We start from the raw sequence: 21365 nt of genomic DNA, 5'->3' as shown, positions 1-21365 counted from the left end.
TCAGACACATTCCCTGACCACAACGAGTTTATAGTCTAAAGGAGAATTATTTTCTGTATATCCAGGGTAGTTATCTATCTGCTCTCTGAATAATAATTATAATCATAATGATAATGATAATAATAGCAATAACAATGAAATTGTGATATTTGTTAAGTGCTTACTATTAGGTACTGCTCTAAGCTCTGGGATAGATGCAAGAAAATCAGGTCAGGCACAGTCCTTGTCCCAGGTTGGGGTCACAGTTGAAGTAGGAGGGAGAATGGCTATTGAATCTCCATTTTACAGATGATGAAACTGAGGCACAGAGAAGTGAAGTGTCTTGCCCAAGGTCACACAGCAGACAAGTGGCAGAGTCAGGATTAGAACTCCTGACCCTCTGGGTTCAAGCATCACAGGGCCAAGGTGTTTGCTGGAAAACAGCAGCAAAAGGATCATTCCTTGTTTCTGAGCTAGTTTAGACTTTGTCCCTGCATTTTCTTCAGGAAGAGAAAAATGAGGGGCTGATGGGACCACGGGTTTTAATGGGGATGAACTGCAAATGAGTTTGCAATGAATTGAGTTCTAATTGATTCCCCTGAGCGGTAGCGATCTGGTGATAGGAGTTGGCAATCCCTGCCTAGCGGTGGCTAACTCCGGTGGGGGTTAGTGGACAGAGCACGGCCCTGACAGAAAGTCATGGGTTCTAATCCTGGCGCTGCAGCGTGGCTCAGTGGAAAGAGCCCGGGCTTTGGAGTCAGAAGTCATGGGTTCAAATCCCGACTCTGCCAATTGTCAGCTGTGTGACTTTGGGCAAGTCACTTCACTTCTCTGTGCCTCAGTTCCCTCATCTGTAAAACTGGGAATTAAAACTGTGAGCCCCCAGTGGGACAACCTGATCACCTTGTAACCTCCACAGCACTTAGAACAGTGGTTTGCTCATAGTAAGCACTTAACAAATACCATGATCATTATTATCTTTATTGTCTTCTGTGTGGCCCTGGTAAGTCACTTCACTGCGCCTCAGTTCCTTCATCTATAAAATGGGGATTGAGACTGTGAACCCCACATGGGACAGGGACTTTGTCCAAACCCATTTTACTCACATCCAACCCAACACTTAGGGTGGTGAATGGGATAGAAATACTTAAGAAATACCACAGTTTTTATTATTAATACACAAGCCCCTTCCCTCCTCTCCCCCTCGTTCCCCTCTGCATCCCCCCATCTTACCTCCTTCCCTTCCCCACAGCACCTGTATATATGTATATATGTTTGTACATATTTATTACTCTATTTATTTATTTATTTATTTTACTTGTACATATCTATTCTATTTATTTTATTTTGTTAGTATGTTTGGTTTTGTTCTCTGTCTCCCCCTTTTAGACTGTGAGCCCACTGTTGGGCAGGGACTGTCTCTATATTTTGCCAATTTGTACTTCCCAAGCGTTTAGTACAGTGATCTGCACACAGTAAGCGCTCAATAAATATGATTGATGATGATGATGATGATTGCGTGCTGCTCAGCTCGACTCAGCTTTCGCACTGGGATTGTGTCTTTGCCATTAGATTTGTGGTAGTACATTCATTCATTCAATCGTATTTATTGAGTGCATATTGTGTGCAGAGCACTGTACTAAGTGCTTGGGAAGTACAAGCCAGCAACATATAGAGATGGTCCCTACCCAAAAATGGGCTCATAGTTGAGAAGGGGGAGACAGACAACAAAATGAAACATTTAGGCAGGTGTCAAAACCATCAGAATAAACAGAATTATAGCTATATGCACATCTTTAATAAAATAGAGTAGAAAATACGTACAAGTAAAATAGAGTAATAAATCTGTACAAACATATACAAGTGCTGTGGGGAGGGGAAGGAGGTAGGGTGGGGGGTGATGGGGAGGGGAGGAGGAGAGGAAAAAGGGGGCTCAGTCTGGGAAGGCCTCCTGGAGGAGGTGAGGTCTCAGCAGGGCTTTGAAGGGAGGAAGACAGCAAGTTTGGCAGAGGTGTGGTGGGAGGGCATTCCGGGCCAAGGGAAGGACGTGGGCCAGTGGTCGATGGTGGGACAGGCGAGAACGAGGCCCAGTGAGGAGGTTAGCGGTGGCAGAGGAGTGGAGGGTGCGGGTTGGGCTGGAGAAGGAGAGGAGGGAGGGGAGGGAGGAGGGGGCGAGGTGACGGACAGCCTTGAAGCCGAGAGTGAGGAGTTTTTGCTTGATTCGTATGTTGACAGGCAACCACTGGAGATTTTTGAGGAGGGGAGTGATAGACACAGTTCAGAACAACACCCACTGAGGGGGAATTTAAGTACTCCTTTGTCAACCCACACTAAGAGCTAACATGCTGGGCCATACCTGGGAAGACTATCAGGGGCCCTTTGACTAAGCTAGGCAGCAGCTACTGCTGATCCAGGGAAAGGAACTCTGGGAATCAGGAGAACTAGGCTCTAGCCTAGGTTGTTTTTTATTTTTTCCAATGGTATTTGTTAAGCGCTCACTATGTGCCGGGCACTGTTCTAAGCACTGGGGTAGAATACAAACTAATCAAGTTGGCCGCAGTCCGTGTCCCACATGGAGCTCAGTTTTAATCCCCATTTGACATGTGAGGAAACTGAGGCCCAGAGATGTGAAGTGATTTGCCCAGATTCACACAGCAGACAATACCCATTTTACAGATGAATGAACTGAGGTACAGAGAACGAAAGTGACTTGTCCAAAGTCACACAGTTGATAAGTGGAGGAGCCGGGATTAGAACCCACGACCTCTGATGAGGTCCTCTGACTCTCGGGTCTATGTTCTTTCCAACAGGCTATGCTACTTCTCGCAAGTGCTTAGTACAGTGCTCTGGACAAAATAAGTGCTCGGTGAATACCACTGACTGAGTGATAGATCGATTCCCCATAGACCCATCCAATTCCACTCAGTACAAACTGACAAGAGAAGCAGCGTGGCTCAGTGGAAAGAGCCTGGGCTTTGGAGTCAGAGGTCACGGGTTCAAATCCCAGCTCCTCCAACTGTCAGCTGTGTGACTTTGGGCAAGTCACTTCACTTCTCTGTGCCTCAGTTCCCTCATCTGTAAAATGGGGATTAAGACTGTGAGCCTCCCGTGGGACAACCTGATCACCTTATATCCTCCCCAATGTTTAGAACAGTGCTTTGCACATAGTAAGTGCTTAACAAATGCCATCATTATTATAGACCCATCGAACTCCAGGCTGGCATTACTGCCGCCCGTTCATTTGGATTTTTAAGAACAATTCCCAGGGAATTTGTTGGAGGGATTCACCTAGAAGTTAGCCGGGAGGCCAAGAAAAAGAGATCAGATGGTGAAAATAGGTCGAATGTTTTTCAGAAAGGGAGGAGAGAGGATTTATCTTGGTGTCTGTCTCCCTCGTTAGACTGTATGCTGTTTGGAAGCAGGCATCTTGTCTATTAGAAACCAGTGTACTCTTCCAAGTGCTTGATACAGCTTTCGGTGGAGTAAGTGAATGTAACTGATTAACTGAGGAGGAATGAGGGAGAGAAGGACAAATGGAGTTAGAGACTAAGAGATAGAGAAAGGAGGAGGGAAGAGAGAAACAGGGAGGAAAATGAGAGGAGTTTGAAAGAGGACAGGAGGGGAGGAGAAGAGGTGGGAGAGGAACAAAGGGAGGGGGAAAAGGAGAAAGTGAATATAAAAAAGTCCTTTGTCTACAATGTAGTTTTTCCCAGGGATTCATACAGTGCTTTTCAAACAGTAGGTGCCTAATAAATACTATTGCTACCACTACCTCATTACTATTACCACCGCCAGTAGAAGAAAGCTAAGCAGGAATTTAAGAAAACTACCAAGCAGACCTCCTCAGCCCTTCTCTGTCAGAAAAACCTGCATTCCATTAAAGAGTTGGGCTCTCCTCCTCTTCTCATTGGACAAAAATCTGAAAACTGCCCATCGTGACTCCATTTCCATCTGTAAACCTCAGCAAGCTGGGCAACGTCCAACATGTTGCTTAGGTTAGCGTAAGTAAAAGAAAACCTCAGAGCCATTTCATTATTTTTTCTCTTCTGAGGGGGAAGAATACTATTCCAAACATAGAGAAAACTTTTCCAACCATCCGGAATGATACTTCGCTTGGAAGTGTCCGAGCAGCAGCTTGAAGATCAAAAGCATTCGCATTCATGGCAAAATCTCTACTCATCTCTCCTGAGCAGGGGAAGATATATCAGCTCGACTTTGGATGCTTATTTGATGTAAAATGGATTCCAATAAAATCCCAAATTCCATTCTCTGGGTTTAACATACTGCTTACAATATTGCTCCAAATCTCTAGCTCAGCAGTTGTAATTGGTAATATAAAAGAGACGGTTAGATCAGTTGAAAATATTTGTTAAAATCACCCTTAGGATTCTTTTGTACACTTCTTAATGGTTTTATTTGTAAAAGCGTCTTCAAACCTTCATCTGGAGGTCTGAGACTTGAAAAAAAAATGGAATTCTTTACAAATGAGATGTACCTTGGGAGGGAGAAGATAAGTGATTCTTTATCAAACAGATGGGCATCGTTTTCCTTTTGTGTTGACCAAGAAAGATTGTGAGTTCAAAGTCTCTTCTTGTCCTTCCAATTGTGGAAGGAAAGATTTGGAGCTATAAATCTTTCTCAGTCTCTTTGTGTGTGTATGTGGTATCTGTTAAATGCTTACTATGAACCAGGGACTGTACTAAGTTCTGGGGTAAATGCAAACTAATCAGGTCTAACACAGTCCATAATCCACAGGGGGCTCGAAGTCTTAATCCCTGTTTTACAGATAAGGTAACTGAGGCACAGAGAAATGAAATGAGTCATCCATGATCACACAGCAATCAATCAATCATCAATCAATTGTAGTCATTGAGCACTGACCATGTGCAGAGCATTGTACTAAGGACTGGGAAGGGTACAACAGAATTCACAGAAATGTTCCTTGCCCATAACGAGCTTACGGTCTAGAGGGGGAGACAGGCATGAATGTGACAAATAAGTAATTTGCAATATATAATTTAGAGATATGTACATAAGTACTGTGGGGTGGGAAAAATTTCAAACGTCCAAAGGTCACAGATCGAAGCAGATAGACAACATAGAACGGAGAGCAAGTCCGGGAAAAGAGATCTTAGTCGGGGAAGGCCTCTTGGAGGAGATGTGACTTTAATAATGCTTTGAAGGTGGAGAAAGTGGTGGTCTGGCATATATGGAGGGGGAGGAGTTCCTGGCTACGGGGAGGATGTGGGAAAGGGGTCGGCGGTGAGATAGACAAGATCGGAGCCCATTGATAAACTGGCACTAGAGGAGTGAAGTATGTGGGCTGGGCTGGAGTAGGAGATGAATGAGTAGGATGGGGCGAGCTGATTGAGTTCATTCATTCATTCGATCATATTTATTGAGCGCTTACTGTGTGCAGAGCACTGTATTAAGCGCTTGGGAAGTACAAGTTGGCAACATACAGAAACGGTCCCTACCCAACAGCGGGCTCACAGTCTGAGTGTGATTTAAAGCCGGTGGTAAAGACTTTCTGTTTATGGCATTGGTGGGCGGGCAGCTAGTGGGGTTTCTTAAGGAGTGGGGAGTGGGGTCACTGAGGACAAGAGAAGTTAAGGGACTGGCCCAAGGTCACACAGCAGCCAAGTGGCAGAGCTCAGATTAACCCTAGTCTTTTCTCTCCCAGGTCCAGGATCCCTCTCTGCTCAAATACACCTCTGTGCACCTTCCTAACTTCCCGCTCAAACCACATCAACAGTGTCACGGACCTGATGTGTGGCCTTGGTCAAGTCATTCAACTTGAGAGAAGCAGAGTGGCTCATTGGAAAGAGCCTGGGCTCTGGAGTCAGAGGTCATGGGTTCAAATCCAGGCTCCGCCAATTGTCAGCTGTGTGACTTTGGGCAAGTCACTTAACTTCTCAGTTACCTCATCTGTAAAATGGGGATTAAGACTGTGAGCCCCACGTGGAACAACCTGATCACCTTGTATCCCCCCTGTGCTTAGAACAGTGCTTGGCACATAGTAAGTGCTTAACAAATACAATAATAACAATTCAACCCTTCACAAAAATGGGGATAATGACACATACCCCTTTGGAAGGCACATGAATTTTTTTTATGACATTCATTAAGCGCTTACTATGTGCCAACCACTGATTTAGATGCAAGTTAATCAGGTCAGGCACAGTTCCTGTCCCATTTGGGGCTCAAAGTATAAGGAGAAGGGAGGGTGGATAATAATAATAATAATAATAATGGCATTTATTAAGCGCTTACTATGTGCAAAGCACCGTTCTAAGCGCTGACATTTAATCCCTATTTTACAGGTGATGAGCTGAAGGTAAATGCAGTAGTTTACAGAAAAGCCCTTTGGAAAAGTCAAAATGCTATACAATGCTCCACACACAGTGAGCTCTCAATAAATTTGATTATCGATTTAATCTACGGTCATCATCATCATCTCATGTTATTTAAAAGAAATCAAGGACCAGGGTGCAAACATAAATATACACAAAAGTCACTGGGCAAGACATCAACAGCTTTGCCAAACCCGAGGAAATGGAAAGACATTTTAAAAATTCCTTTAAAGGTGTTCTGATTTTTAAAGGTGCTACTCGGATTACACCCGGCTCATCAATTTTCATGTTTGTTCATTTTAAAATGGAAATAACTGGATTTTGTTTCTCGAAAATAACTAGGACAAACAACGTTTAATAACTCCATCAGACTGGAGTTTTCTCTGTGCCTGGTACATAAAACCATGGCAGCATTGAAACCACTCACTTTTTACACTTAATCAATGAAATACTTGACATGTTCATTACTTCCAAGTGTTAGTACTTAATTTTCCAGAACATGTTGGGCTGTATGGTTGACCAAACTATATCCGGTAACATATTTCTGAACATATTGGAAATAACGTTTGCATTTCTCATTATGAAGAAGTCAGGATCGGAAGGCAGATTGCAAAAAAAAAAAAAAGAAACAAGATAAATGACACCCTAAGTGGAAGGAAAGAAATACCCCTGGATCTATTTTATTCCAATAGAAGTTTCTCCTAGCTGCATTGTGTTTTCTTACATTGATCTCTTTTCGATCATTCCTGCCATGGGGTGAGGTGAGAATTACTTTGCTCCCCATGTTTGCCAATAACCCATACTCAATAAAGAGTAGCATCGATATTCTATTAAAACTATTAATGGCAACAATACGGAACTGTGATCGGTTAATGCAAGGAAAGAGAAAGGCTTGCTTGCTCGTTGCATTAATAATGACCTGGAACTGAGGGTCAGCAGGTCTGGGTTCAAATTCCAGCTCTCTATTGGTGTGTTGGGTGACCTTGGGCCAGTCACTTTACCTCTCTCGTTCACCTCGGTTTCCTCATCTGTAGAGTGGGGATAAAATAGATTGTAATCTCAGTTGGGTACAGGGGCTGCATCTAATCTATCCTATAGCTACCCAAATATTTATTACGGTATTTTGGCACACGTTTAAAAATATTATCAGCCCCCCTCACTTACTTGCTTTCTCTCACCTTCATACTCATCTCCCTCTCTCTGCCTTCCCTTCAGCAATAATAATAATAACAATTGTGGTATTTAAGGGCTTATAACATGTCCAGTGTTGTCTGTCTCCCCCTTCCAGACTGTGAGCCTGCTGTTGGGTAGGGACCGTCTCTATATGTTGCCAACTTGTACTTCCCAAGCGCTTAGTACAGTTCTCTGCACACAGTAAGTGCTCAATAAATGCAATTGAATGAATGAATGAATATTATCATTATTATTATTTATGATTACTTTTTCCCCACAAATGGCAAGTTGCAAGTTTTGCTTGTTCATCATGAGACAATGAAAATACCCAATTCCTTCAGAGATATGAAAAGTACTGCCAGCAGTGCTCGAAAACCTATTTTTCTGTATATTTTTCAGGTAGAGTGTTGCTAACCAACTAGAGAAAGTCCACCCAACTAATTGGTTCTGTGTAGTTATGGTGTGATTTGGTGTCTCCTCTTTCTGACAGGAGGAGACTGGGCAAATGCAGGCAACCTAAATATTTTCTGTTTGGAAAGTTGAAATCGGGAACCCAAAAGCAAGGAGGGCAGAGGAAACTGCTTTAAGGACACGAAAAACAAAGCTTCAGACAGTGCTGCATCTCCGCTGAAAACCGGGAGACAGTTGACAGGGAAAGACCAGCATACCACACGGCTCTCCAGAAAGGAGCGGCTCTCTGAACAAAACCTTCATGATGAACAAGAGACAAGGAGGCAAACAGCACTAGGAGCTGCAAACATCAAACATGACAACTTGACAAAGGACAGCTTTTTTGAGTGCACAATGTGGCTAGGACTATGAGTTCCACATTGGTTTTTCAGCCACTCACACACACACTTGGGGGAGAATTTCACTTTCACTAGAGTTTTCTTATATGCACCATGTAAAAAGGTTTCAGGAGACATGGCAGCGTGATCTGAGATCCTTCTAAGAGGGTTTCCCTTTATAATGATAGTATTTATTAAGCACTTACTATGTGCAAACAGGTTATAAGGTGATCAGGTTGTCCCATGGGGGGCTCACAGTTTTTATCCCCACTTTACAGATGAGGTAACTGAGGCACACAGAAGTTAAGTGACTTGACCAAAGTCACACAGCTGGCAAGTGGCAGAGCCAGGATTTGAACCCATGACCTCTGACTCCAAAGCCCATGCTAGACTGTTATACTAATAATAATTGTGGGATTTGTTAAGCACTTAATATGTGCCAGGCACTGTACTATAATAATAATAATAATAATAATTGGCATTTGTTAAGCGCTTACTATGTGCAAAGTACTGTTCTAAGCGCTGGGGAGGATACAGGGTGATCAGGTTGTCCCACGTGGGGCTCACAGTCTTAATCCCCATTTTACAGATGAGGTCACTGAGGCCCAGAGAAGTTAAGTGACTTGCCCAAGATCACACAGCAGACACGTGGCGGAGTCGGGATTCGAACCCATGACCTCTGACTCCAAAGCCCAGGCTCTTTCCACTGAGCCACGCTGCTTCTCACTGAGACACGCTACAAGCAAATCGGTTGGACACAGCCCCTGTCCCACATGGGGCTCGTAGTCTCAATCCCCATTTTACAGACAGGCTAACTGCGGCACAGAGAAATGAAGTGACTTGGCCAAGGTCATGCCGCAGACAAGTGGCAAAGTCAGAATTAGAACCCATGACCTTCCAACTCCCAGCCCCGGGCTCTATCCACTATGCCATGCTGTTTCCTGTAATGTCTGTCTCCCCCTTTGGACCGTAAGATCACTGTGGGCAGGGAATGTGTCTGTTTATTGCTCTATTGTACTCTCCCAAGCGCTTAGTACAGTGCTCTGCACACAGTGAGAAGCAGCGTGGCTCAGTGGAAAAGAGCACGGGCTTTGGGGTCAGAGGTCATGGGTTCAAATCCAGACTCCGCCAGTTGTCAGCTGTGTGACTTTGGGCAAGTCACAACTTCTCTGGGCCTCAGTTACCTCATCTGTAAAGTGGGGATTAAGACTGTGAGCCCCCCCGTGGGACAACCTGATCACCTTGTAATCTCCCCAGCTCTTAGAACGGTGCTTTGCACATAGTAAGCGCTTAATAAATGCCATTATTATTATTATTAGTAATAGTAAGCACTTAATAAATGCCATCATTACAGTAAGGACTCAATTAATTTGATTGACTGACTGGCTGACTAGGAGAGCAGAGTCTGATGTCCCTCCTGATGGAACCTGGAGAATGAGTGAACCGTGTCAGCTTCAAAGCTGTCCATCCCTTCACCCCCTCCTACCTCCCCTCCCTTCTGTCCTTCTGTAGCCCAGCCCGCACCCTCCGCTCCTTTGCCACCGCTAACTTCCTCACTGGGCCTCGTTCTCGCCTGTCCCGCCTGTCCCGACCCCCGACCCACGTCCTACCCCTGGCCCAGAATGCCCTCCCTCCAAAACATCCACCAAACTAGCTCTCTTTCTCCCTTCAAAGCCCTACTGAGAGCTCACCTCCTCCAGGAGGCCTTCCCACACTGAGCCCCCCCTTTCCTCTCCTTCTCCTCCCCTCCTCATTGCCCCCCCACCTTAGCCCTTTCCCCTCCCCACAGCACTTGTGTATATTTCCACATATTCATTACACTATTTTATTAATAATTCTATTTATTCTGGTGGTTTTGACACCTGTCTACTTGCTTTGTTTTGTTCTCTGTCTCCCCCTTCTAGACTGTGAGCCTGTTGCTGGGTAGGGACCATCTCTATATGTTGCCAATTTGTACTTCCAAAGTGCTTAGTACAGTGCTCTGCACACAGTAAGCGCTCAATAAATACAATTGAATGAATGAATGAATGACAGCTGGATCCAAGTTGATCCACTGGGCTCTGGCACAGTGTCTAACAGAATATTTGGGCATGCAAAACTCCAAGGAATTTATCGAGGGTTTACTGTGTGCAGAGCACTGTACTAAGCACTTGGGAGAGTACAACATTGTGGAATTGGTAGACACATTCCCTGCCTACAAGAACCTCACAGCCTAGAGGTGCCTAGCATGGCACTGTGCAGATAGGAGGTGTTCAGTACAGCACTCTGCACACGCTAGAGGTTCGATACACATTGCCAATATCAATGCTGCCGGAAGGAAGGATGGGATTTGACCAGGCCTATGGATGCTCCCGCCACCTCCGTGGAGACAGAAGAATAATAATGGCATTTGTTAAGCGCTTATTATGTGCCAAGCACTGTTCTAAGCGCTGGGTAGTTCGCTGTACCGATGCAAAAATCTCCCCTCGGACCAGACCAGACTCAGGTAATGTGGACAACTGCCTTTGCTGCGTTCAGTGGCCATTCATTCATTCATTCAATCGTATTTATTGAGCGCTTACTGTGTGCAGACCACTGTACTAAGCGCTTGGGAAGTACAAGTTGGCCAGCCCTTTCCACCCGGCCCAATCTGTCTGCCCTGTGGACTTGGGCAAGGGACAAGTGCCTGTCTACTTGTTTTGTTGTCCGTCTCCCCCCTTCTAGACTGCGAGCCCATTGTTGCGTAGGGATTGTCTCTATCTGTTGCCCAAGTGTACTTTCCAAGCACTTGGTACAGTGCTCTGCACACAGTAAGCGCTCAATAAATCCGATTGAATGGATGAATGAAAGTCACTTCACTTTTCTGTGCTCAGTTACCTCATCTGTAAAATGGGGATGAAGACTGTGAGCTCATGAGGGACAGGGACTGTGTCCAACCTATTAGCTTGTAAGTACCTGACACTTAGAACAGTGCTAGACACATAGTAAGCGCTTAACAAGTACCACTATCATTATTATTCCTCAGCAGGGGCGGTAGCCCCTACCCCACCCCCTGACCCCAAAACGCCTCCTGTCCCGTCTTCTGTCTTCTTCAGCATGTCAGCGATAAAGGCGGAGAAGCTTTCCTTTGCCCACCACCGGTGACGCCTGCCGTCAAACGGGTTCCCGGAATAACAATAATCATACAAATTACATGCTTATTTTTCCAGATCATACCTAATAGCCTGTAATATCATTTCCAGTCACAGTTCACCAGTTAAATCTGAAGCATAATATTAAAGTCAAGGTCCCGTCCCATCTAATTAGACGTTAGTAACAAATGGAGGCAGGTCTGCATTGTGTTAAATGTATGCAAATACACCCTGGGGTGGGGGGCGGGACAGGGAAACAATTGAGCTAAACTAAAGGCAAAAAAAAAAAAAAAAGGAATCCACTCTAGAGGTAGGTCATACATTACTGGAGATTTACCTTAAGCATTGTGAGAAATGACACCTCGTTCGCTGCAGGATACACTGTATCATAAATTGGACCTAGCCTGTCTTCTCGCTGCGAAATATTCGGGGCAAACGTGGCATATTTTACACTCGGAAGACAAACTCCTGGCGTAGATGCCAGCGGGAGAGACACCGCCACAAAAGCCGATCATCTGGGTATTGGTTGCCCCAAAGCAATTGGTGACAGAGTCATTTATTTCTCGCGCCAGTGGGGGAAGATTGTGAAACAATACGTATTTCCTTCGTTCTCTGAAAAATGTCTATAAATCACCTTGGGCCGCCGACTGTATTTAAGATGGCACGTGGCGGTTCTTAGACTGGAAGCTCATTATGGGCAGGGGACGTGCCTTCTAATTCTGTTGTACTGGACTCTCCCAAGCGCTTAGTATAGTGTTCTGTATATAACATGCGCTCGACCAATACCTTGGATTGACTGATAGCTAATAGTATTTTTATATATCTGTAATTTAATTTATTTATATTGATGCCTTTATTTCTATTGATGTCTGGCTCCCCCCTAGACTGTGAGCCCTTTTTGGGCAGAGATTTTACTCTTTATCACTGTATCGTAATTTCCCAAATGCTTAGAACAGTGCTCCGCACACAGTGAGCGCTTAATAAATTTGCTTGAATGAATGAAAGACATCCCAAAAACTCAGAACGGGGCAGGGCTCCTTCGATTCCTCCTAACCCAAAATGTGGCTCTTCCCCACCGCTGTGTTCCCCTGGCATTTGGAGAAAAAATGAGGTTTTTGTCTCCAGACCCATTTGACGTTAACCATTTGTCAGGAAATATCCAGGTAATTGAGGTCACGAGGCCTCACTGGTTGGAATTATGACGATAATTGGCTTGTTTGTGCAGGCCACCTGGCCAACATTGTGTGGGGCTTGGAATAAACTGTCTCTTTGTGCTTCTTTCTTCCTCTCTCCTTTGCCCCAACGACCTCGGGAAGTAACGTGGCCTAGTGGTAAAAGCCTGGGCCTGAAGTCAGATGACCTGCGTTCTAATCCTGGCTCCACCACTTTTTTTTTTGTAATGGCATTTATTAAGCGCTTACTATGTGCAAAGCACTGTTCTAAGCGCTGGGGAGGTTACAAGGTGATCAAGTTGTCCCACAGAGGGGCTCACAGTCTTAATCCCCCATTTTACAGATGAGGGAACTGAGGCCCAGAGAAGTGAAGTGACTTGCCCAAAGTCACACAGCTGACAATTGGCAGTGCTGAGATTTGAACCCATGACCTCTGACTCCAAAGCCCGGGCTCTTTCCACTGATTATGATTATCATTATTATTTTCATTATCATTACTGGTTGGCTTCAGCCGGCTCCCTCCATTCACACCAAACAATCCTCTAGGACTGGTGTGCTCCGTCCATGAATCAACAAAAAACGGTAATGGTAATTTAATGGTCCAGTATATGAAGAGTCTTTGACACATTCTATTGCTTTTACCATGAGTTACAACTACGACTGAAGCTGCAACAGGAAGCAATGTGATGGGACCTGATTAAACTTTGTATAATACCAGTGTTTTTCAAGGGCTCTTCTGGAGAAAACCTTCATATTCAGAACAAATCACTTCGTATCTAGGCTCCTTGCATTCGAGGACAGTGCTAAGAGCCTTACTCAATATTAGGGTAGATACATGATTATTAAAGTTTGCTAACGCTAACCTTTTCCCACAGTTCTCTGGGAGAGTAGGCTCTCAAATAGCACTATTTCCCCATCAGAAAAATGCGTCATTTAAAGTTTCCATTGTAAAAGAGGTCACATTTGCATTGTGCTTTTTATTATTTTTTTTTATGGCATATATTACTATTGCTGAATATGTTCTAAGCACCGTTGTAAGTGCTGATGTAGGTACATGGACACTAGGTTAGCCCCAATCCCTGTCCTGCATGAGTCTCAAGGTCTAAGTCAGAGGGAAGAGGATTTAATTTCCACTGTACAGATGAGTTAACTGAGGCAACAGAGAAGTTAAGTGACTTGCCCCTGGTGACACAGCAGACAAGTGGCAGAGCCAGAATCAGAACCCAGGCCCTCTGACTTCCAAGCCTGTGCTCTTTCCACAAGGTCATGTTAATCCAAAGTGGCTTTTCTTGTTATCTCTTTCTATCCTCTCAATACCCTGAGAGGATAGAGAGCAGCGTGGCCTAGTGGATAGAGCCCAGACCTGGGTTCTAATCCTCGTTCTGTCTGCTGTGAGACCAAGTCACTAAACTTCTCTGTGTCTCAATGCCTTCGTCTGTAAAATGGGGATTAAGATTGAGTGTCCTACGTGGGACATGGACTGTGTCCAACCTGATTAGCTAGTATCTACCTTAGTGCTTAGAACGGTGCCCGGCACAGAGTAAGCGCTTAACAAATACGATCATTATCATTATTATCAGGCACTGGTCACCTCATTTTCCAGAGGAGGTAACTGAGGCCCAGAGAGGTTAGGGGTTTCCCAAGGTCATACGGCAGGCCAGTGGTGGAGCAGGGTAAGGACTGTCTCTATTTGTTGCCAAATTGTACTTTCCAAGCACTTAGTACAGTAAGTGCTCAAAAAATATGATATAATAATAATAATAATAATGGCATTTATTAAGCACTTGCAATGTGCAAAGCACTGTTCTAAGTGCTGGGGAGGATACCAGGTGATCAGGTTGTCCCACGGGGGGCTCACAGTCTTCATCCCCATTTTACAGATGAGGTAACTGAGGCTCAGAGAAGTTAAGTGACTTGCCAAAGTCACACAGCTGACAAGTGGCAGAGCCTGGATTTGAACCTGTGACCTCTGACTCCAAAGCCCGGGCTCTTTCCACTGAGCCACGCTGATTGAATGAATGAATGACTGAAACCCGGGTCTACAGACTTCCAGCGGCGTGCTCTTTCCACTAAATCCAAGATGAAGGAAAGAAGAGGGTTACCATCCCGCTGCTAATCTTTCCGTCCTTTCCTCCTGTTCACTTCTTCCACAGATCCTCCTCAGGGCTGAAGCCCCAAAGAGCTGGCCACGCTCATTCCTGGTACTTAAATTCTGGTGTCACTTTTTTCCCCTTTGAAAATTTATCTTCTACTAGAGCAGAGCTCTGGGGATGACCCGGTTATCTCTCTCTGTGCAAATCAAGCAAAAAGCCTGACATTTCACCCAGCGTTCTTCCTCTCCCTTGCTTTCTGCCCGGGTCACCTCCAGAAGACGGGGTCACCTTTACTGACCGTCCTCGTCCGGGTTCGGGGGAGGGAGGTGGGTGCTGTCCTGGTACGTTTGAGGGCTGGGGGCTCAGCGAGGACAAGAGCCTCTGTTCAAACCGCAGAACTGACCGCCTAATCAATCATTTCTAGCATAATTATTATTATTATGGTATTTGTTCAACACCTACTATGTGTGAAGGACTGTTCTAAGCTCTGGGGTAGACACAAGTCGATCAGGTTGGACGTAGTTCCTGTCCCGCATGGGGCTCACAGTCTAAATAGGAGGGACAACAGGCATTTACAGATGAGGAAACTGAGTCACAGAGCAGTTAATTAATTAATTAATTCATTCATTCAATCGTATTTATTGAACGCTTACTGTGTGCAGAGCACTGTACTAAGCACTTAAACAAGCAAGCGAGCAACAGACAGACGGCGGCACACCACCCCCACACACACACCCCAACTTCCATCACGCGATAAAGGTGTGCAGGGTGTGCCGAGGGAGCCCGGGAGGCGCGAAGCGGGAAAAGCGCGGTGGGGTGATGACCCCGAGCGAGACCAAGACCCCAATACGGTCGGACTCCGACGGGGGTAGGACCCGCCCCATATCAGCCCGGTTCGCTCATCAACACACAAACCACTTGACCCGCCAGAGACTAAGTCCACAAAAAAAAGTGTCATTCATTCAGTCATATTTATTGAGCGCTTACTGTGTGCAGAGCACTGTACTAAGCGCTGGGGAAGTACACATTGATTGACTTACCCAAGGTCACATGGGAACCAAGAGGCAGAGCCAGGATGAGAATCCAGGTCCTCTGTCTCCTAGGCCTGAGCACTTACAACTAGCCCATGCTGATTCTCAGTGGTACATATTTAATTATTGAAAGAGCACTGTGTGCAGAGCACTGTATTAAGCAGTTGGAAAAGAGCAATAGAGAAAGTAGGTATGATCTCTGCCTTCAAGGAACTTGTGAGTTTGCAAGGGAGAAGGTATGTCTGTTGGGTGGAAGATAAGATAGCTGCCCACTAGGATCTTAAATTTGGTGGGAGAAAATCCCTGTCTTCTGAATCCTAAGACCATGCTCTTTCCACAGGTCATGCTGCTTCTCCATTTTGGTTGGGTAATAATAATGATAATATTAATACTAGTATTTCTAATAATAATAACTGAGGTATTTGTTAAGTGCTTACTATGTGCCAGGCACTGTACTAAGCACTGGGGTGGACACAAGCTAGACACAGTCCCTGTCCCACATGGGGCTTACAGTCTTAATCCCCTTTTTACTTATGAGGTAACTGAGGAACGGAGAAGTGAAGTAACTTGCCCAAGGTCACACAGCAGACAAGTGGCAGAGTGGGGATTAGAACCCGGGTCTTTTGACTCTCAGGCCTGGGCTCTTTCCACACTACTTTTCGGTTCCAAGTGTTCTCTTGCATGCCAAAGTGCAATCTAACCACTCTTGTTGGTGGCTTTTTTTTAATGGTATTGGTGAAGCACTTATCAGGCACTGTACTAAGCATGGCGGTGGATACAAGCAAATCAGATTGGACATAGTTCTGGTCCCACGTGGGGCTCACATTCCCAATTCCCATTTTCCAGACAAGTTAATTGAGGCCCAGAGAATAATAATAATAATAATAATAATAATAATAATAATAATAATAATAATAATAATAATAATGGCATTTATTAAGTGATTACTATGTGCAAAGCACTGTTCTAAGTGCTGGGGAGGTTACAAGGTGATCAGGTTGTCCCACGGAGGGCTCACAGTATTAATCCCTATTTTACAGGTGAGGTAACTGAGGCACAGAGAAGTTAAGTGAATTGCCCAAAGTCACACAGCTGACAAGTGGCAGAACTGGGATTTGAACCCATGACCTCTGACTCCAAAGCCCGGGCTCTTTCCACCGAGTGAAGTGACTTGGACTGTGAGCCCCGCTAGGGACAGGAACTGGGTCCCATCTGGCCATCTCGTACTATCCACTGAGAAGCAGCGTGGCGCAGTGGAAAGAGTCCGGGCTTTGGAGTCAGAGGTCGTGGGTTCAAATCCCTGCTATGCCACTTTTCAGCTGTATTGCTTTGGGCAACTCAGCTTCTCTGGGCCTCAGTTCCCTCATCTGTAAAATGGGGATTAAGACTGTGAGCCCCCCATGGGACAACCTGATCACCTTGCAACCTCCCCAGCACTTAGAACACTGCTTTGCACATAGTAAGTGCTTAATAAATGCCATTATTATTATTATTATCCCAGCATCTAGCATAGAGTAAAGCACTTAATCGCTGCCAACATTATTATGGTAATCATCATGACTCCTTCACTGGTGTTTTGATTTCTACAAAAGGCACCAGGACAGGTTCCCTCTGGTCCTGGTGGGGGTCAGGGGGTGCCTTGACCTTTGCCTTCCCAGAATTTCCCTTTCTCTAGGGGTCCGCCCCCCTGCTTGGGTCTGCTCAAGCCTATACGGAGCCCCCACTGTGAGCTTTCCTCTAACCCATTAGCAGAGGGGACTCTGCTTGAGGGTGTTTTTAATGAGTGGAGACTTTCCTGCCGGATGAAATCATTTAAGTTTCAGAAGGAATCCCAAGCCATCTCTAGTTTTCCCCTCCTCTGAAGCGCCTGTCTGCTTCCTCTCAGGTTAAGAGTTCAAGGGCCCACCTGTGCCCAGGCCAAAAAGAAGCTACCTCCTCATGATAAGGATAATGACAATGCTAATGATTATAGTATTGGTTAAGTGAGAAGCCGCATGGCCTAATGGATAGAGCATGGGTCTGGGAATTAGAACCTGGGTCCTAATTCTGGCTCTGCCCCTTGTCTGCTTGTGGCCTTGGGCAAGTCGTTTCACTTCTCTAGGCCTCAGTTACCTCACCTGTAAAAATGGGGATTGAGATTGTGAGTCCAGCCTGGGACAGGGACTGTGAACAACCCGATTTCCTTGTATCCACCCCAGCACTTAGTACAGTGCCTGGCACTTAGTAAGTGCTTAACAAATATAACAATTATTATTATTATTATTAAATACTTACTCTGGGCCATGCCCAGACCTTCATCATCATCACTGTGTTAAGGGAAAGACAATCAGATCAGACACAGTCCTTATCACACAGAAGACTCACTTAATCCCCATTTTCAGTTGAGAAAAATGAGGCACAAAAACTTCAGTGACCCCCCCACCCCCCAAAGGCACACACCAGATGAGTGGCAGAGCCAGGATTAGAACCCAGATCTTCCTACTCCCAGGCTCATTCTACTTATGGTGAAGCAGCACAGTGTAGCAGATAGAGCACAGGTCTGGGAGTTAGAAGGTCATGGGTCCTAATCCCGGCTCTGCCACTTTTCTGCTGCGTGACCTTGGACAAGTCACTTCACTTCTCTGGGCCTCGGTTACCTCATCTGTAAAATGGGGATCGAGACTTTGACCCCCACGTGGGACAGGGACTGGGACCAACCCGATTTGCTTATATCCACCCCAGCACGTAGAATAGTGTCTGGCACATAGTAAGCGCTTAACAAATACCATAATTTTATTATAATTATTATTACTTCTACTAGACTATGCTGCTTCCTTCTCCTGATGCCTCTGGCCTCCACTTCTCACCAAACCCACGGGTGGTACTCGTGAGAAGCAACGTGGCTCAGTGGAAAGAGCCCGGGCTTGGGAGTCAGAGGTCATGGGTTCAAATCCCGGCTCTGCCACTTGTCAGCTATGTGATTGGGCAAGTCACTTCACTTCTCTGGGCCTGTTACCTCATCTATATAATGGGAATGAAGACTGTGAGCCCCTCGTGGGACAACCTGATTACCCTGTATACTCCCCAGCGCTTAGAACAGTGCTTTGCACATAATAAGCACTTAACAAATGCCATTATTATTATTAAATCCTCACGCCAGACGGAGAACGACAAACCTTTTCTGATGCATGGAGACGTCCAACCATCTGGAAGTGACAGGGAACCCCTAAGGGTCAACCCATCCAGCCCCCTGCCTCTCGGCCACTAAGGTTAACCATTCCAGATTGGAAGGGTGTCTGTTTCTCCCTGAAACACCTCTAAGGAGGGACCACTTGTCCACTCACTTTGGTGATCCCGCCTTTGATGTCCTTTCAGTCAGGGAAGTTCTGTCTTACATCCAAACTACGGCTTTTCTGCTTCAAGGCCACATTCTCTCCTTTGGCCCTCGGTAGAAACAGAGAACCACAAGCCGGTGTCCTCAGCATTGTGCAAGTCTCCAAGGGGAAAGGGAATTGTAAATGCCTATTTTGGTTTTCTTTCTTTCATTCTTTCCCCAGGGACAGAGATACAATGATTGCATTCAACCCAACATGGGTTTTTTTTTTTAATCTTTTAAAGGGGAGAAATTAAATTGTTTTAATAGCCTTTTGTTGTACACTTCATTTAATATGTACATTAATTATTGCTGAATTACAATGGAGTTACTAAGAGGACCTGCAATGTCACATTAATATGAATTTCATTATGATCAGTGTAATTACAAAGGAGATCAACTGAATTAATGGTAACTGCAAATGAGGAAGGTAAGAAAATCTCTGCCCCTTTCCTGGAGGAACGAGAATCGAAGAGCCGGGGACTCTCAGATGCTCCTTTGCTCGGACTCGATGCCAGAGTGAAATAAATAACAGTTGGTTGAACATCCCTGTCCTGGGAAAAGACTGTCTGAAAACCAAGCTTCCTGCCATCCGCCTGCTAGACTCAATTTAGGAAACATTCTCCAGGCCCATCGCCGAACAAACTCTAACACACGACCCCGAACGAGTCGCGGGAGGAACGCCCATCTACTTACGGGGAAGCCGGAAATCGATCGGAGAACACGTCTGGGTCACAGGCCTGCAACGAAAAATCGAGCCAAGGGCCGGTTATTCCCGATGTCCACGGCGGACGGCGAGCCCGAGCGCTTAACCTGATTTGACTTTCTAGCCTCAGTCAGTCCCATTTTCAATTGAAGGTATTTATTGAGTGCTTACTGTGTGCAGAGCACTGGACTGAATGCTTGGGAGAGTACCTTTGAACAATAAACACATGCACTCCCTGCCCACAACGAGTTTGCAGTACATTCATTCGAATTTATTGAGTGCTTACTGTGTGCAGAGCACTGTACTAAGCATTCGGGAGAGTACAATATAACAATAAACAGACACATTCCCCACCCACAGTGAGCTTACAGTCTAGCGGGGCTTATTCTAGAGGGTCAGGCTCAGAGATAAATCCCTTGCTCCCTTTGCTATTCCCGTCCTCCAGCCCAGTGGCACTCATGTCCATATCTGTTATTTTATTTATTTATATTGATGTCTGCCTCCCCGCCTCTAGACTGTAAGCTCGCTGTGGGCAGGGAATGTCACTCTCTATTGCATTGTGCTTTCCCAAGTGCTTAGTACAGCACTCTGCACACAATAAGCACACAATAAACACAATTGAATGAATACAAGTTAATCAACTAATCAATCAATCACATTTATTGAGGACTTACTATGTGCAGACCACTGTACTAAGCACTTGGGAGACTACAACAGAGCTGGTACACAAGTTCCCTGCCCACAGAGAGCTTACAGTCTAGAGTGGGAGATAGGCATTACAATAAACAAATATATTGCAGCTATCTACAAAGTGCTGTGGGGCTGAGGAAGTGGGGAATGAAGGGAGCAAGTCCAATTACAAGGATGAGACTTAATCAGCCCCATTCCCTGTCCCACATGGGGTTCCCAGTCTAGATTGCAGAGCGAACAGGCAATGAATCCCTATTTTACATTCATTCATTCACTCAATCATATTTGTTGAGTGCTTACTGGGGGCAGAGCACTGTATTAAGCACTTGGAAAGTACAGTTTGGCAACAGAGACGATCCCTACCCAACAATGGGCTCGTAGTCTAGTAGTGGGAGGCAGACAGAAAAACAAGTAGACAGGCATCAATAGCATCAATACAAGTAAATAGAATTATAGATATGTACACATCATTGATAAACAGAAAAATAAATATGTACACACACATATATATATATATATATATATATATATATATATGCAACAGATGAGGATTAAGATTGTGAGCCCCACGTGGGACAAGGACTGTATCCAACCCAATTTGCTTGTATCCACCCCAGCACTTGGAATCATGCCTTGCACATAGAAAGTGCTTAACAAATGTCACAATCATTATTAAGATTAGGATTATTGTTATTATTCTTAAGCTTATCTTCTAAATGTACCTCACTCGCAACTTTCTGACCACTGACCCCTCCTTCATGCTTCTCCTCTAGGCTGGAGTACCACCCATCTTCCTCCTCCCATTCCATCAGATCACGGCTCTTCTCATTTTCAAACGATTCCTAAAAATCAACCCCCCTTCTAGGACACTTCCCCAATCAGTGAGTCCTATTTTTTTCAATCACTCATATTTATCGA

At 45.1% G+C, this 21365-nt stretch overlaps 1 protein-coding gene across 1 annotated transcript in view; it reads right to left on the bottom strand.

Moving 5' to 3' along the window:
• TENM3 (teneurin transmembrane protein 3) overlaps positions 1 to 19780 on the bottom strand; it is a 1099990-nt gene extending 1080210 nt beyond the window's left edge. Inside the window, exon 1 of the mRNA XM_038755038.1 lies at positions 19748 to 19780. The gene's annotated coding sequence lies outside the window, so the exon portion shown is untranslated. The remainder of the gene's footprint in view (positions 1 to 19747) is intronic.
• Between the last annotated feature and the right edge of the window lie 1585 nt (positions 19781 to 21365).

The sequence above is a fragment of the Tachyglossus aculeatus genome, chromosome 12, assembly GCF_015852505.1.
Source record: "Tachyglossus aculeatus isolate mTacAcu1 chromosome 12, mTacAcu1.pri, whole genome shotgun sequence".
Classification (NCBI taxonomy): Eukaryota; Metazoa; Chordata; class Mammalia; order Monotremata; family Tachyglossidae; genus Tachyglossus; species Tachyglossus aculeatus.
The sequence above is the reverse complement of the archived record's forward strand: the minus strand, read 5'-3'. Positions and strand labels throughout refer to the sequence as shown.